Source organism: Mercurialis annua, linkage group LG1-X (genome assembly GCF_937616625.2).
Source record: "Mercurialis annua linkage group LG1-X, ddMerAnnu1.2, whole genome shotgun sequence".
Lineage (NCBI taxonomy): Eukaryota > Viridiplantae > Streptophyta > Magnoliopsida > Malpighiales > Euphorbiaceae > Mercurialis > Mercurialis annua.
Window position 1 is genome coordinate 41,007,378 of NC_065570.1, and position 19,326 is coordinate 41,026,703.

Genomic DNA, 19,326 nt, shown 5'->3' on the forward strand with positions numbered 1-19,326 from the left:
CTTGTATGTCGAATTCAACAGCAATGTAGGAAGGAATGAGGTGGTTCACTTTGGTGATACCTGGCCTCGGATCAGAAACGCCTCCAAAAGAATGCGTCCTCTACGAGTATCCACACGAACAGACCTTAGCCAAAACTAGGGCTTGTGTGCTAGCACTATTGCTTCACAAGCAATTTCGAATTTTAGTGATTTAGTGAATAATGGATTTCGTAATTCTCAAACCAATTGCTTAATGTGTATTTATAGTGATACAACAACACTAGGGTTTGAGACAAATTCGAATTTCAATCTCATTGCAATTCTACAAGTTTATGTTTATCAAAAACTCTTTTTTTGATAATCATCCATATATATTAATTACTATATTTATTATCTTCCAAAAATAATAAATTAAGGAAAACACTTATTCTTAAATTTCAAATTAATATATATATTTATTAATATATATATATATATTACGAATTATATATATATATATATATATATATATATATATATATATATAATAATAATAATAATAATTAATCACTTAATCACATTGGGCTTGTACAACCCATAACTGTTTTAGGCCTGTTCTTACTGTGCGACCCTGTAGGTTCATATAACGTTGGCAGTAGCCTCGAAATCCCTATTTCAGCCCACAAGTCATAAGTGGCCTCTAGCAAGACATTATGACTATCCAAGTTATACGAATATCGACAATCCGATTTAACCATTTACAATAATATTTTAATCCCTTTGTCTCTCGATATCCAGATTGAATATAAGGCATAGTCCTGTCATCCTTATAATATTCAATCATTAGTTTCTTTACTTTAAGTAGACTGAAAATGATAACTCTTTATCAATTCATTTAGTATGATCATGCATTTCCTTCAGTATATCTTCTTCAATGGATCCATAGATATCTTACTCAAATAAATGAGGGACAAATTCCTTCTCAGTCACTCACATTTCCCAATAGTTACTTTCATATCCAATGACAATCTATTCCATTATCCTGTTAAAGATAATGTAAGACTGTATCAAAATATGAAATATCTATGTAGAAATCCATGATGATTTCAAGGTCAAAGGATTATACTAATAGAACTGTAATGAGAATTACTTATGACAGTGATCTATGTAGTATTCTCACAGTGGGTCATTCAGTGCCTTATTTCTCAAATAGCACCTATGATTTGACTTAATATCTCACATACATGATTAGTTATACATAATCATCAGTCAACATCATACTAGTCTTAATGTTCTATTAAGATTAGGGATATATGGTATATAATTCTTTTATTAAACTTAAGGGTTCTACTATCAAGTCACATACTTGATGACCTTAGAAAAAATTAACCATTCAAGTATTTTAATCATTAATATAAAATGATAAAAACTGTCAATCAATAAATAACAAAATGATAAAGTCAAAACATGGTCAAATATGATTGACCTTGTGCATTTCACTAACAAATTTAAGGTGTAAAATAATTATTTGTCCACAATAAACTAAACGAACTGTCAGCCAATTCATTGATTTTTCATGTGAAAATTCTTTTTTATTCCTTCTGGCCTTCTATTTGTGTGGGCGTGTTCTAACTAGAGGATTATGGGGTCACATTCCCATTTTATTTTATTTTATGATAAGAATGGGAGTTGTGTGCTTATTTAATTACATGAATCAAAGTCAATGGATTTTTTGTAATATTTTCCCCTTATCTATAGTTCTTTTAAATTTAAGATTTAAAATAGTGGAAACGCAATGCTTAGGTATAATAGATGTCATTTTTTGTTTTGGGATTAGATGATACCCTATTTTCGAATGTGTATTTTGGAGATCCTTTGAATCCAACCACAAAATCCAAAACTTGACATCTTTTTATCTTTTTGGTTTTTGAGTTAATTCAACGCATAATAAAATTTTGATATTAAAAGAAAAAACCACATAACAAAACAAATGAAGACTACAAACAAAATTGTCAACCAATGACAATAGTTGGCATATATATTTGATGATTGATCACCCATGATGACTACTATATGACATTAGCCTCCTTTTCCTCTCCTTTCCCACTTGAAAAGGAATGCAACACAATAAATATATATATATATCTGATTTATGTCCATTTCACCTTATCACCCTATAAGTTATATTGTTTTAAGTATTAATTTTGACACCGTTTGAATTGAAATTTTTTGAAATAGATGAATTTGACAAATCAATAAATTAAAATCCATAAAATATAAAATTAGTAGATTAATAAATTTTTTTGTTTAGATAAAATTTAAAATGGAATTATTTTTCAAATACCTGTTTTGGGTAAAATATTTACACCATTTTTATCCATCTTTTCCTTTTATCCTGCATACCTAATAAGCTAACTTATTTACCAAAAATATCCACTATATAAAGAAGGCTTATCTCATTTTAAGTTAAACTTTTACATAGCCACCTTTTTTTCTCTCTCTTTTCTCTCAAAGTTTTCTTTTCTTTTATTCTTTTTCTCCATTTGATTTTCAATTTATCTCCTCCGATTACTTTTTCGTTCGTCTTTCGGGTAGTGCTTCCGTTCGTCTACTTCCGATGGATTTCTCGTCGTTTCCGGTCGTTTTTCCGCGTTTCCGGTCGTTCTTCCGTTCGTCTTTTCCGTTCACGCTAGTCCGTTCGTCTCTTCCGTTCGCGCTATTGATTTCTCGACTCGTTTTTAGATTTGTATAGTTTTTTAGGTTTTTTGTAATGATTTAAATATTTTGTAAATAAATTATTTTAGATCTATAATTTTTTGTTTATAAAATTGCTCTAGTATTCATATAATTATTTATTTTGTCTTCTCTTATTCAGAGATTTGTTTATTGCTACTGATTTTGTAAAGAAAAAATTGATTTATGGTGCATTTGTAGTAATTTTATAATATCTTTACGTTTTAGTGTATTTTTGGTATTTATAGTGTATTTCTGCAGTTTTTAGTATATTTATGGTGCATTTACAGTGTTTATGGTGTATTTGCGGTGTTTATGGTGTATTTACAGTGTTTATGGTGTATTTGCAGTGTTTCATGGTATAAACCACAAAAAACACTACAAAATGCCATAAATACACTATTTATACACTACTTATACACTAATCTTACACTATATAAACACCATAAAAACACTATATATACACTACTGTTACACTATAAAAAATAAAATAAAAAATTCCAGAAAAAAATCTATAAAAAATAAAAATTAACACTATAGAAACTAATCTTACACTATATAAAAAAACTGTCGGTCGGTTTCGGTCGACCGAACCGAAAAAACCGAAAACCGAAATTCAAAATCGAAAAAGGTATTTTGTGAAATTATAAAAAAGGTATTTTTCGTAAATAAAAAAAGTCAAAAAAGAAAAGTCAAAACTTGCAATGTAAAGTTGTAAATAAAATGCCGAAACATGTATTTTCAGAAATTACCACATTTAAAATCAGTAGATTTATAGGGATAATTTTAAAAATAACAAAATATTCTAACAATCCATCATATATAAAAAAATGATGGACCTCTTAAGTGGAAAATCAAATGAAAGATTTTGAAGGATGATGGATCACGACAATTTATAGATTCTCATCACTTTTTATCATACTAAACGCTGAATTTTATTTAAATCAATGAAATGTATAAAATCTATGAATTTTTTTTTGAAATAAAAAGTTGGGTATGGTAAAACAAATTCTAACGTTTCATTTTTTTGCGATTTAAATCTAAAATTCAAAACTTTACGAAACAAATCCTAACATTTTCAATTTTTGCAAATTGTAGCCTAAGCCGTTTTCCAGTCATTATTTGCTTATGTGGCAGCCATATTATTGGCATATTAAATGCTAACATTTTAAAATTACAAATAAAATTCCAATGTTTCATATTTTTACAACTTGTAACCTAAAAAAAGATGGCAAAATGGTTGGAATAAGAACTTGGGCTATAATTTACAAAAATTGAAAAGGTTAAAATTTGTTTCGTAAAATTTTCAACGTTGGGATTTGTTTCGCTCAAAATGAGAAACATTGGAATTTGTTTCGCCAATACCCCTAAAAAGTTATATTAATTAAAAGCTGATTGATTATCTAGTATATAGAATTTGATGATTGGAGGGATTCACCCCAACCAATTAGATAAACTAAAATAGTCATATGCTACCACATGATATTTTCTATGGTAATTAAAACAACATTTACGCATTTTAAATAAGATAAAATAGTTATTTGCTACCAAATTGATAATATTACAAAATAAAAAGTTGTTGAAATCATCCATTACAACCTTTGAAATAAAGGGAATCAGATTAGCTACGCTTACCATGATAATACTCACTTGAATCTCACGACTGCTATAACTAGCAGCTATAACATCTTTTGTGATATATATCTTCTCTTAAACATTAAATATATCATTGATATTGATGTGAAACATACCTATATTTGGTGAAATCCGTCTTAAGATGGTAACTCTAATTATTTCAGAGATTCAAGTCGTTTGCGCCGCAAAAAACAATATCATCTCGAAAGATAAAAAAAAATTATTTTTAATTCCAATTAGATCATATCGAATCCAATTAAGATGCTAGGGTAGAAAATAATTTCTACATCTAGACCAAAATTAGACACAAAAGAGAAAATTTATTCAAAACTAAAAACAAAATTTATAAAAAGACTAAAAAAAATAAAAAAAAACTAAAGTTGAATGAAAATAATAATAATAAATCTTATTAGGGTTTGAGAGATTTCTCAAAGAAAGAGACATCTTGAGTTTTTCTCCGAACATAAATGAAATAAAATTTATGGATTTTAATCATCTGATTTCTCTTAATTTAAACAGTGTCTATAGGTATTATATTCCTCTGCAATGGATGATTATGAATTCGAAATTTCACATTAAAATATAAAAACAATATAGTAAATAAATCTCTCATCAAATATTAAAATTAATAATTATTATCTATGGAAGAGCTAAAAATCTAATATGCCGATCAAAGTACACCTAGGAAGTAGTCCAACTTTCTCAATCCCGAATTTCATATATAGAGAGTCCTGTAAACTTTGAGGCAAAATTCATTCTGAAATTTTACATTATTAGTTTTAAATTCTTTTTATCTATAAACATCAATTTAATTTTTAATAGTTCGTTTATCATAAGTTATAGGTCTAATATCTTAAAAAATTCAGACCTTTCATCCCCTTTTTAATTTTACCCTGACGTTGCAAATCAGTCAATTTTATTATATTTTGGATTTTTTTTCATTTTAATTGTATGCTAAAACATAAAATTGACCTCTTTTTATTTGGCAAAAGTTTAGAAAAATTCTCTAAATTGACCCTTTTTACATTAGACTAGTTTTTTTATATTAAAGTGATCATTTTTGAAGAAGTTTTTTGAACTTTTATCAAATAAAAAAAGGTTAATTTTATGTTTTAGGGTATAATTGAAATGAAAAAAATACAAAATAAGATGAAATTGACAAATTTTAAACGTCACGATAGAATTGAAAAGGCAATAAAAAATCGGAATTTTTTAAGACATTAAGTCTAAATTATATCACTAAATGGTCTATAAATGTTTTCTTTAAGAAAAAAGTTCTTTAAATGGACACAATTATATGCAAAATTCCATTAACACATATTTCACATCAATATTGAATAGAAACAATCTTGTCAAATAGACTAACTACAAAAAAGGATTTGAAATTGAGTTTGATAAATACTATATTTGTCCTAAACTGATAAGTGTTATTGCATATTTGTTTTTAATTTAATTATAAATATTCAATTGTTATTTTCTAGGCTTAATTACTTAAAAATCACCCACTTTAAACTTTTTTTTCGTTTATACCCTGACCTATGAAAAAATTTATTTATACCCTGACGTATGTGTTTATGTTTCACCTCTACCCCGATACACTAAATTAACCTCTTTTTATTTAAAAAAATGTTTAAAATAGTCCTTCATTTCGAGAAAAATTCATTTATAATTAAACTCTAATTAGCTTAGGTTAAAAATTAAAAACTATTTTAAACTTTTTTCTTAATGAAAAGAGGTTAATTTAGTGATTCGGCGTAGAGGTGAAACATAAATACATACGTCAGGGTATAAATGAATTTTTTCCTAGGTCAGGGTATAAACGAAAAAAAATTCAAGGTGAGTGGTTTTTAAGTAATTAAGCCTATTTTCTAAGTAATTATCCGGCATTAGCCTTTTTCTCTCTTTCCTTTTTCTTTTCAAATAAAAAACCCTAACTGTCAAGATTTTCTTTTTGCTTTGACTATCATCAATGGTGTATTCTTACTATTGGCGCTAGCCATTTTTTTTATTACTTTATTTATATAGAATAAAATAAATAACCGACTTTTTTTCATCTTTTTTGTTTTGTTGGTACATTTATCGACGAAACATATCATATCAATATATATCGAATCAAAAATCAGAACTAAAACAAGACCTTTTCAAAACTGAAAATGAAATTGTTTAGAGGTTATATTAGCTTTTTTTGATATTTTTTATTATGGTGATTGTCTTTTCTTTTTTTTTTGAAAGTTTTGTTATCCTTTCTATATCGAAATGTTTATTTGTTTTTTTTTATAAAATTCTAGTGAGTTTTTTTATTAGACAGCGAAAAATTAGATTCTTATTATAGTAAAACAGTTATGTAACTTTGATATTGATTTTGTAAGCAAGTAATGACGTCATAGCTCCTGCAAAAGTAATAACAAGTTATATCCTATTAAGTTCTTACACTTGTAACTGCTTGATATTAATGAGATTATTTGATTGTAAAAAAAAGTAATTATCCAATATATTCTCATAATTATAATAAAATATCTTAAAATAAAATAAAATAAAAGACACAACTAGTATATTAAATAAGTGAGGTATTCTATCATAAAACTCATCTTAATTAAAAGTAACGATGTGTTAAAAACTCTGTATTTTATTGGCTTTATATTAAATAAGCCTAATTACTTAAAAACCACCCACCTTATAACTTTTTTTATTTATACCATAATCTAAGAAAATTTTCAATTCTACCCTATTTTCGATGTTTATGTTTCATCTCTACCCTAATGAGTTGAATTGACCTATTTTCTTTTGAAAAAGAATTTAAATTAGTCCTTCATTTTTAACCTATATTCTGATAAACGTTAATGTTAATCATTTATGTATCTTGTTTTTAATATTTTTATCTTTAAATTAATTAAATTATCAAATTTTTTTATTAGGGGGTACAAATGAAACATAAAAATCGAAAATAGGGTACGATTGAAATTTTTTCTAGGTCATGGTATAAATGAAAAAAAAATTACAAGATGGGTGGTTTTTAAGTAATTAGGCCTATTAAATATAATCTTATTTTTATCAACTATTTGTGAGCAGAGTGGGGTTCGGGAGTCGCTCGCCCAGACTTATGGTTGATGTCATATATGGAAAGATTTTAAAAACAATGAGGTCGCCACCTAGCTAAACTATAAAATGCATTTTCTACTGACTAGATAACCTCACCCGCCTATGGGTGAGATTATCGTGCAACAGACCAAAAGATCGGGTTCGTAAACACTACCAAAACTCTTGTACTTGACTTATCGAATACTTCGTATATTTTCATGACATATCTAGTTATCTCATACACTCATGCAGTCCATTGGATATGTTCTAGAAAAATAAACAAGTCTGGAAAGCAGTAAACATGTAAAACGCGCATCTGACTTGATTTGTAATGGCATGTGAGACTTGTAGCATGTACTCCTAAACAAGCATATAATTCTTGTGGTTTCTATCATGTAGCATATAATGGTGGGTCTTTACTATTTTACATGTACAAAGTCTAAATCGGATGTATACGTGAGGTTGATTTCATGAAGTTCTCTTGAATGCCTATACAACCACTATTACATTTTCATGGAAATCCTATGATTTCTATGTGATTTGCTGGACTTTCTGGATTTAATCCTAACTTAACGTGATTATGTTTATTAGCCTGTTAATATTAGAAATGGGCATGCTTTGGAAAGTGTATAAACAATATAAACATACACATGGAAAGTTTATATACATATAAGGTTAGAAATAGTTTTTAACCTTGTAGATCCCGGAGTGTTTGGAACTCGTTCGTCATATGGCAGTCTCTGTGATCGGAATTTGGTCAGAAGACAGAAGTTTTTCATCTCGTCAATATGGATCCACTAGTTTAAACTAAAGTCGATTCCGAGTTCAAACAAACCCGTAATTGCTTCTGGAACTTTCTAGTCTCTAACGGGTTTGGGTTTCAGGGCTCGGTTGCCATTACAAATTTGTGCTTTTGGACCCGAAATAAATTGGGTCTGTCCCATTACAAATTTTTAAAAAAGATCCTATTACTAATTGCATGTCTGTTGGCTCAAACGGGACCCTATTCTGAGTTCAAATGAAATTAAAACACAAAAATAAAAATTTGATCGCATTTGGAAGATCTGGAAGCGGCTGGAACGAAGAATAGAGGACCATCATGGCGCTACTAAGAGTTGCGGTGGCACCACCATGATGTGGCGCTGGCGCCACCATATCCTTTTATCGAGGGTAAGATCTAGTCTGGTAATCTGACTTGTCCAATAAGAAGGTTGCCTGCTTCTATGCTGACTGTACTATGGAAATCTGATTGACCTGCTCTGCCGAAGATGAAATTCGGTCTGGTCTTCAAGTCTAGGATCTGAAAATCCAAACTCTGGTGTTGAGGATCTAGAGACCCAAAACTCTGGTGCTGAGGATTTGAAAACCCAATATGTAATATCCCGTGTGTTTTTAGCTAGTTTTATCGAGGTTTCGGATAGTTTTTGATAGCTTATGTGTTAGATTTTGATTGGTGTGATGCTTAGTAAATGGTTTGATTTGAGTTTTTATGTGTTTTCATGCATGATTGCATATAGGTTTTAATCGAGTTTTTAAACCATGGCAGTTCTTAGTTTCTTCCAATTAAAAAGGGAACGAAGGATCACTTTACCCCCTAAACTTGGCACAAAATATCAAAAACGTCCAAATTACCAAAATCGGATCACTTTTACCCTGAACTTGGCAAAACCAAATCAAAAACCCCCTTATGCTAAGGTGGCACCTTAATTGGAGAGTGGGTTTCTAGTTAACCTTAAATTACTCCAATTAATCATACTTAAACATTAATTAATCACAATTAAATTCTAATTAATCTAGGGGTCTTTTTAAAAACCTTTTTCAACTTTTTTTTAATTTTTTTATTCCGGTATGGAGGATCCTGCTCGCCGGAGAAGAAGAGTTGTTGCTCCTCTTCTCAAAAAAGCACCAGCTCCTCGGAAATTTGCTCCTCGCGGAGAAGATCTGCTCCCCGAGGAGCGGATTTGAACAGACCTAGATGGGTCTGTTCATCACTTCCATTAGGAAGTGAAGAAGAAGATACCCATCTGAGTCTCTTCATCACTTCCTAGATGGGTCTCTTCATCACTTCCCAATGGAAGTGAAGAAAATTAATTCTTCACTTCCATTAAGGAAGCGAAAAAAATTTCTTCACTTTCTTAATGGAAGTGATAAACAGACCGACAGGTTTATTCTTGACGGGTCTGTTCTTCAAATTTTGAATTTTTTATTAAATTTAAAAGTTAGGGGGTTAATTTGTTATATATGTAAAATTTGGAGGAATAATTTGCTATTTTAAGTTTTTAATTAAAGGGATTAAATTGTTTTTTTAAATGAATAGATATTAATTTAAAATATTTTTAAAAAATTAGGACTATTTTGAACCTTTTTCTATTAAAAACCACCTTGGTAAAATGAAGCCACTATAAAAATCGGAGAGTGTATCTCACTCTCTTAGGTGAGAGTGGGTCGGGGGTTTTTGTACCAAATTTGATAAGTTCAGAGTAAAAGTGATCATGTTTTGCTGATTTGGACGTTTCTGATACTTTATGCCAAGTTCATGGGGTAAAGTGATCCTTCGTTCATTAAAAAGGTGTATTTTTGGTGTTGGACGATCGCCTAAAAAAAGTTTAGATGATCATCCAATTTTTAATTTTTGGACGATCATCTGAATTTGGACAAACGGCTATCCTAATTTGTATAAAAACGTGAAAATCGTTCGAAAATCATTTCTTTACTCGAATTTCAGTTTCAAACTCTGTTTGCTCTCAACTCAAACCCTATCCTTTGATCAGAAGGCTAGAATTTGATCCTTTGAAGGTTTTTATTGATCCTTGGACTTTGATTATCAAATATTTGGGAATTTTCTTCACATTCATGGGGTTTTGCTAGCTTGATCACTTGGGTTTTCTTTGAGCTTTGATTGCTACCTCCTATGTTGCTTGTTATGTGCGTGGTTTAAAAATCTCTAGAGTTAGGGATTTTGTGTTCCATACTTTAATCTAAGTTTTTGGTAGATCTTTTGACGTCCCGTGGTGCGGAGTCCGACCCTGCTCGACGTGGAGCTTACGTCAGAGTTTATTTTGGGGATCATCAAACTGTGAGTAGTACTTTTATATATTGTTATTAAGTAGTATTTCGAATGCTAGCGACGTTTTTACGAAATGTTTTTTTGAATACCGTTATAGAAGAGTAGAAATGTGATTTCCTAATGGATGACATTTGGACTACATGCCGCACCAGTTTGATTGGATTGGAATATGATTTTGATATACGCGTATTGTGGATGTTGTTATAGAAATGTACTCGATGGATTAATTTCTCGGGCTTCGCTAATGATGTACTCGATTGACTAATTTATCGGGATTCACAACTTGTAGTTTAAGTGAAGTCAGTGATGTACTTAATGCACTAATTTATCGGGTTTCATGACTCCTTGGATATTGATCAGATTTGTGGATTAAGAGTTTGATCGGTGAGGCACTCTATTGATTAATTTCTTGGGCTTTCCAATCACTTTGATTTTTGATATATGGTATACCTTGAATCAAGATTTAGGGTTCCAGTTAATTATGTAACAATGATATTAATGTTTTTATATATATATTTGTACATACTTACTCATATTTTTATCTGACCCATGGATTTTAAACATTTTCAGGTGTTTTTATCATGGCATGGTACTTCCGAAATTCTCAAAAGAATTTTATATAATGTTATAAAACTTTTAAACTCTAGAACCGTAGTAGTTAGCTTTTATATTTGTGTTTGATATGTTTTCCTCAGGGTTTGTCCGAGAGGTTCGATTTGTATAACCGCTTAAGGGTCAACAGCTCTTACACCAATGATGCCTCTTGTCTTTTATAAAAATAGGTAGATTAAAGTTTTACATGTACAAGTCAATAATAGCATTTAAGATGTAACTTTCCGGAAAAACAATCCTTGGATTCATGCCTCGCCAGAACACGTGTGTGGGAGTAATAAGGTTGGACGGAACAACATGTCTCCATGAAGTATAAATTGTGTTCTATGTTATGTGTTAACTAACAATGCATATCATGCATCCCCTATGCAATACATCTATGTACTAATTTTTTGTGGATGCAGCTACTAAAAAAGTACGTCCAACAGCGCTTTGGCCAAGACAAAGGGGAAGGTTGTCCAAACTTCCTAGTCCTATAAAGTATCCCAGGATCCAAACATCAGTGCAACATAAAGTTAGATAGATCAGTAGACAGTGAAACATGTCCTCCTCTTGAAGATCTTCCTCTAGTAGAAGCTCTAGATCAGTCAGTTCAGCCAGTATGTCAGGGAAAGTCAAAGAAATATTAACATCGGTTAAGGTCGTAATGGATCATCTATGGAATGAACTCTAGAAATACATCAAGACGCGGACTCATGAGATAAATAAGTGGTTATCAATCTAGAAAATGATACAGTGTTTGTTTCCAAGGTGACAAACTTTTCCTCTATCAACAATTATACTGAGGAGATGAGTGAAGCAATTAAGCAACTAACAGGTGATTAGAGTTGGTTCGCAATACTCAAGTTCTTCCTTGGACTTCAAATCAAGCAAGACAATGATAGGATATTTATCAACTAATCCAAGTACATTGAGGATATTCTCAAAAAGTTTAACATAAAGAATTCTTTTAGTAGAAAAACATCAATGAGTACCACCACAAAATTGGACAAAGATGAATCAGGTAAATGCATTAATATTACATTGTACAAAGGTATGATTGGATCTCTCCTTTATCTTACCGTTAGTAGACCTGAAATCATGTTTAGTGTTTCTCTTTGTGCTCGTTTTCAAGGTTATCCGAAGGAATCTCATTTGCATGCCATTAAATGTATTTTCAAGTATTTATATGACACTTTGAACCAAGGAATTTGGTACCTTAGAAATATGGACCCTAGGTTGCTTGCTTAATCCGATGTCGTCTTTGCGGGTTGTCTTTTAGACTGTATAGGTACCTCCAGGACTTGCCAATTTTTTAGTTCAAAGTTTGATCTTTTGGAGAAGTAAAAACCAAGTATTCATGTTCTTGTCGACAGAAGAGACCAAATATGTAACGGTAGGTTGTTATTGTGCTGAAATCCTAAGGATTAAGCAGCAACTTATTGTTTATGGTCTTGCACTTGGCCACTATGAGCAGAGCAGGTTTCAGAAGCCGCTCACCCAGGCATATGGAAGAACTCTATTCTGGACAAGGTTTGTAAAAATTTGGAGTCGCCACCTAGCTTAGCTGGGAATGCCTTTTATAGCGACTGGATAACCTCACTAGCTTATGGGTGAGATTATCGTACGCCGGAGTAAAAGACTGAATTCGTGGATATTCTACCAAAACTCTTGTACTTGGCTTATCAGTTAAGTTTGCTTTTACTGGATGTATTTGTTTTATCGCATCTCAACATTCATGTAGTTCACAGTATAAATTGCGGAAATTTAAACACAGATGAAAGAAGTAAAGGGACCCAATTTAGACGCTCATATGACTCGATTCTGGGAAGTAGCAAATGCTCCTATTCATTCATCTAACCTTAGAGGTTTCTAACAATTAGCAAAGAATTGCCTGGTCTGGATTGATTACATGCACAAAGCTTAAAACTGGGTTTTTAGATTTGATTGATTTTATTATTAGCCATCTTCAATACCTATTCAACGTTCAACTACTTTTTCATGGCAGTCCTAAGATTTCTAAGTGATTTGCTGATTTTAATTTGATTTAGGTAATTAACGTGGTTAGTCCTTTAGTCTGTTAATAATGGATTAGATCATGCTTTTGGAAAGCGTTCTAAACATTACAAGCATACACAAGGGCAACTGATATACATACAAGGTTGGAAATACTTTTAAACTTTGTATACCAGAGTGTCTGGAACTTGATGCATTTTGACCGTCGATACAGTCAGAATTAGGTCTCGAGCATAGCACGAAACATGTCCGTCTTGTCGAATAAAAGTCTGCTGGTTTGAACCGGGATCGATTCCGAGTTTGGATGGACTCAGAATTGGGTATGGAAGTTACTGGTAATGCTGGATCTGGGCTTCAGGTCTCGGTTGGTTGGACAGATTATAAATTGGGCTTCGAGGCCAGAAATACAGGTCCTACAACTAAAACAATACATTTGGGTTCAACCGAGCCTAATACTGATGTCAAACGAGTCCGGAAACACAAAAAGAAGGTTGGATGGAATATGGGAAGATCTGTAATCGATTCTGGAGGAGGACAATAACAAGGGACGATGCTACTCAAAGTGCCAACGGCAGCACTGTGCTTTAGCGGCGCCGGCAGTCCGTATTGGCGACAGCGTCGTCGTCCTCAAGGGCAGCAACTTCGTCGTTTCATCATTTTGGCTCAGATTTTCATTCAAAAACACTCATAAACGCATAAAAAGGACAGGGAATGCACATATCATATATTGGGATTGTTTTGAAGTGTTTAACATCAAATTAAAACACTCAAATAGCTGATTTTTTTGCAAATTAAGCAAGAACAATTTGAGGTAAATAAGCACAAAAACGCCCTAGCATGCATTCTAAGCATTGTACACAAATGTGGATATTGGCATACAAGGTGTATTAAAACAGCCTATTAACATACTTTTTTTGAATTTACATAACGATTTTATCAAGAACACCAAATTTGGTAATAATGGCAAAAATCAATAAAATAAGCTAACATGCATCCTAATTGACAAAAATTCAGCAATTGCAATTAACATGGTATAAAAGTGACAGGGAATAATTGAGGGTCCTCTGAAGTACAGTTCTGAATCCTTGGTTCGTTTACGGGCTAATTGGATGCAAAATCTAGCTTTAAATCTGCGCGAACAGCTTGTACTTGATTAATTAAAATATTCTAGTTTCGGCTTAAGGACTAAAATTGACTGATTTTGGTGTGTATGTGTGTGTGTGTGTGTGTGCGTGGAGGGGGCAAAACAAATTAGGGTTTGTGCCTTTTTCTGGTCTTTGATTTTCAGTTAAATTTATAGTCCTTTGCTAAGCTGACTAACAGCTGTATTTATAATGGTTAAGGGTGACGTAGGGTTTTTAGGGTTAGGTTAAAGTGAAATTATCGTTATACCTTTTTAATTAATAATTAATATTAATTAGCTAATTAATAAAAGAGTTTGGATTGAGCAAAACTACATTAAAAAGAATTAATCATGTATTTATGCTTGTTGGCTAAGAAAACATGCCTAAAAGTCATTTTTGATGCCCGAAAGTATATAAAAAGTCTCATAGGGCCCTATGGGTTTGAGTATTGTCAATTTTAGTTTGTAAAACTTTCAAATCGGCTTATTAACTACTAAGATATTTCAATTAGTCCAACTTCTGGATTTAGATTACAATCTCTTTGGATTTTTATGAGCTATTCACGGCTAATTATGTTTTAATCCTTCAAGTTCGCAACTGTTCACTGATCGCGTCTCCCTGAATTCCAGCAAACAAATCGATAACTCGTCAACCGGATGAATTTCTTTGAAAATCATCATTGGACGCTTCAGTCCCTTATCACTTTTTACCTATCCGGAAAATAGGTGTCTACAACCATATTACCGTTAAATATGACAATACAAGTGCAATTAATCTATCAAAGAATCTTATTAAACATTCTAGGAGTAAACACAAAGATATTCCCCATCATTTTATAGGTGATCATGTGCATAATGGGGTTTTTGTAGTTTAATTTATTGATGCAACTAACCAACTTACCGATATTTTTACCAAACTCATAAATGAAGACCGTATGAATTTTATCATTAAGGAGATTGATATGCTTGAAAGGAGCTTTTTGAGATTTTTTTTTGTGATGCCCCGTACTTCTTAGAATACTAAGTATTGTGCCACATGTCCTAGTTTGGATAATTAATATTGAGAAACCCAAATTAAGTTAAAATAATAAGGATCTATTTTAATTATCGCCAAAATGAGTCTATTTTAATTATCGCGAAATAATAAATTAAGTTTAGAAATTATTATTCGTTTTAAAGTGGGTTCAGACAGTACTTAGAAAAGGCCCATAAATTAAAATAAAATAATTTATGAATCCCGAACTAATAATTTTTACGTCGAGGTTCGTAATATAATTCTAAAAAACTATCGTCAAAATAGCATGGCATTTGGGTGTACATTATTTCATCAAGTAGGTCTGAGCGGGACCTCAAGTATCTATAGGATTAAATATAAAATAAAAGATAGATTACGGGTTAATAAGCATTATGTCAAAGTTTGTTAAATGTTTTTAAAAAATTATCGGCAAAGTTTCGTGAATTTACGAAACTGCTTTAAAAATTGGTTTCAAACGCTAATTAGAAAATTGGGTTAAAGTACGTGTTTAACCTGCTTGAGCTAAAGTGGAATTTAGCCATCACTATAAGTATATTCCACATGAACCAACATTTTAAGGTTGTCAGAATTCATTTTCATCAAGAATGCATCATCATCTTCCTTTTTCTCTTCTTTGCGCCCATTTCACGATGGCGACATAATTTCATTATCCAACGACCGATTTCATGATTTCAAATTCGATTCTCTAGATAACTCATATACGAAGAAGGTAAGATGCTTGTTTTTGAATTGGGTCAAGTATTTATTTGGATATGAATACTTTGTATTTCATCACAAAACGAAATAGGCAAAGAAAAACAACTCATAATATACGTAGGGATATATTGTGCAATAGACTTGATAAGCACTTAAGTTTGTAAATTATTATTCGTTTTAAAGTGGGTTCAGACAGTACTTAGAAAAGGCCCGTAAATTAAAATAAAATAATTTATGAATCTCGAACTAATAATTTTTACGTCGAGGTTCGTAATATAATTCTAAAAAACTATCGTCAAAATAGCATGGCATTTGGGTGTACATTATTTCATCAAGTAGGTCTGAGCGGGACCTCAAATATCAATAGGATTAAATATAAAATAAAAGATAGGTTACGGGTTAATAAGTATTATGTTAAAGTTTGTTAAATGTTTTTAAAAAATTATCGGCAAAGTTTCGTGAATTTACGAAACTGCTTTAAAAATTGGTTGCAGACGCTAATTAGGAAATTGGGTTAAAGTACGTGTTTAACCTGCTTGAGCTAAAGTGGAATTTAGCCATCACTATAAGTATATTCCACATGAACCAACATTTTAAGGTTGTTAGAATTCATTTTTATCAAGAATGCATCATCATCTTCCTTTTTCTCTTCTTTGCGCCCATTTCACGATGGCGACATAATTTCATTATCCAACGACCGATTTCATGATTTCAAATTCGATTCTCTAGATAACTCATATACGAAGAAGGTAAGATGCTTGTTTTTGAATTGGGTCAAGTATTTATTTGGATATGAATACTTTGTATTTCATCACAAAACGAAATAGGCAAAGAAAAACAACTCATAATATACGTAGGGATATATTGTGCAATAGACTTGATAAGCACTCCCCCCCCCCCCCCCCCCCGCCGATCCGAAACACTCTAAATACCATGTTTATCTTCTCTAAATTCAAATACTTTTGTAATTTTCTAAAAAAACCTAATCCAACTCCCACTTAAGTTGCTATAAGAATTTCATAAACAATACTTCTCAATTAAACTCACGCAATATTGAATTATAATGTACATATTGTAAAAAAAAAATATTAATGTACATTTTAATCAACAACTCTAATATATAATTTAGGGTTAGTTACATAAAAAATCATGATCTTTACGTGTAGTTTTATTTTAATCATGACCTTTAAAAGGTGACATTTAAATGCACGACCTTTCAATTTTTAAAAAATTCATCATTTCAATGTATTTTTGTTGACTAAATTCTTCAATAAACCATTATTAAAGACTTAAATTATAAATTGACACCTTTCGGTTAGAGTATGTAGGATTGTGAATTTTTAGTCATAAAAAATACACAAAATTTTACTTTGATGATAGATTTGAAACAAAATGAAATGTCATGGATACGGGCTTTACACTTTCGAAGGATTGGAAGAGTCTTTCTAGATGATTTTGTTGTTTAACAATTTGGAACATTTGTTATCATGAGTTAAATTGGTGTACTCTTGGAGTGTTATTCTGTGATCTCTTGATTCTTGATTCGTTAAGGTTGTTGGTCTTGTGGAGAATCCTATCTAGATGATATATTATACTAAATTGTTCGTTTGCTATAACGGGTTTATTTAAATGTTTTGATATGGGATACTTGGTGTTGAGTTGTTAAATAAGGGGCAAGCAATGCACGATCTTTATCAGTTGGGATTACAACGTATTCCTTTGGTTTCAGTTGGGTTGGTCACTCGGTTGAGGAGTGCACTTGGAAGACAAAGCTCGTTATGCATAATTGTTATATTTTTCTTCCTTGTGATACGTTGGGATTATTACTTGCGTGTTTATTTTTGGTTATTATGTGCGATCTATTTTGTTGTCTTATGCTTGTTATGCTTTGTGTTAAAATTGAGAACGATTTTGTTTTAAGTTGGGGAGAATGTAATACCCCGAGTTTTCAAACTTGTTTTGGTAGTTTGGTTGTTCGTATAAAGTTCGGTTTGTGATGGACTTTGGTCGTGTTTTCGCTTCAACATGTTCTCGTTGTGATTCCGACTTATTTTCGGATTGATTTATGTTCGGTTAGCATATGTGGTACCTTGGTTGTGTCATGTTGAGTGACTTATGTGTACCCCTTGAGCCTTTAAGTATTTGATCTTGAATTGATTTATTTTCGGGTTGTTATCGAAACAATGTTCACATGTTTTTTCAATCTGTCATGCTATAGTAAAACGCTAATATCTCCTAAATGAACCGTCGGATCGGGCCGCCCTATGGATATTTGTCCCTATAGAGGATTGTCTTTCATTCGACCATTCGAATCGTCGTTTTGACCTTTTTTGGGGTCAAGCGGACCTATATCTGGACCTGTTGGGTAGAACCGTTCGTATGTCCGGTCAACTATGTTTTTTTGTTGTGGCAGTGAGTCAACCGGTTCTATGACCAGTTTTGCCCTGTAGAACAGGCCGTAGGCTGGTTCACTTCGTATTTGCCAATAAAAACTCTATTTTGCGACCAAATCAACCCCCTTTCTAAACCCTAAACTCATTTCTAAACTATTTGCAGTCGTTTTCCTCTCAAATCTTGGTGATTCAAACATTTGTTAAGTGTTTAATCCATCTCTTTTCATTCCAAATCTTTGATTCATCACTTGATTCGATTAGTGGTTCATCTTGTCTTTTGATTCCGTTCTTATAATGTTGGATTTACCTTGTTTCTGAGATTTTCTTACTCTTTGGATTGACAAGATATCTAATCCTTTCTAATCTCTATTGTTGCGAATTAAGTGTGATGTGGTTATCGTTTGTGTTGTATTTTTGAGATGTATGTTGTTGTGGCTTTTGGTTGTATGTTTAGTTGCTGATTTATTCTTGATCTAGAAATGATATATCATATTTGAATTTTCAAGGCATATTGATTTGTTAAGGTAATTGATTATGCTTGGTTTGTCTTCGTTTCGTTTATGTGTGTATATGGGTTTCATTTAAATTAAAATGTTTGGGCTGCCCGTAATCCAATTGCTATGATACTATTGTTTGGATTTCAATTATGTCAATTCATATTAGGAAGGTTAGGACTATTAATGTGTTATTTTGTTATACCTTGTTAATTTGTACGCCTTTGGTTTGTTATTGAATCTGAATTGAGTTATCTAATTGCTAGTTCATGTGTGGTTTAGAATTATGGATTCATTTGGATATCGTAAATTGTTTGGTTGCTTTGATTTGTTCAAGCATGATTATAGGGCTGAGTTGCATGTCTTTGTGATTCATAATTGTTGGGCTATCTATTGTTGTTTGGAATTCAGGTTTGGTGATTGTTAAATGAGTTGGTATGTTGATGAATGCCTATAAATTGTTTTGCTTAATTTAAATGTTTAGGGCTGTTTTGTATAATGTTTTT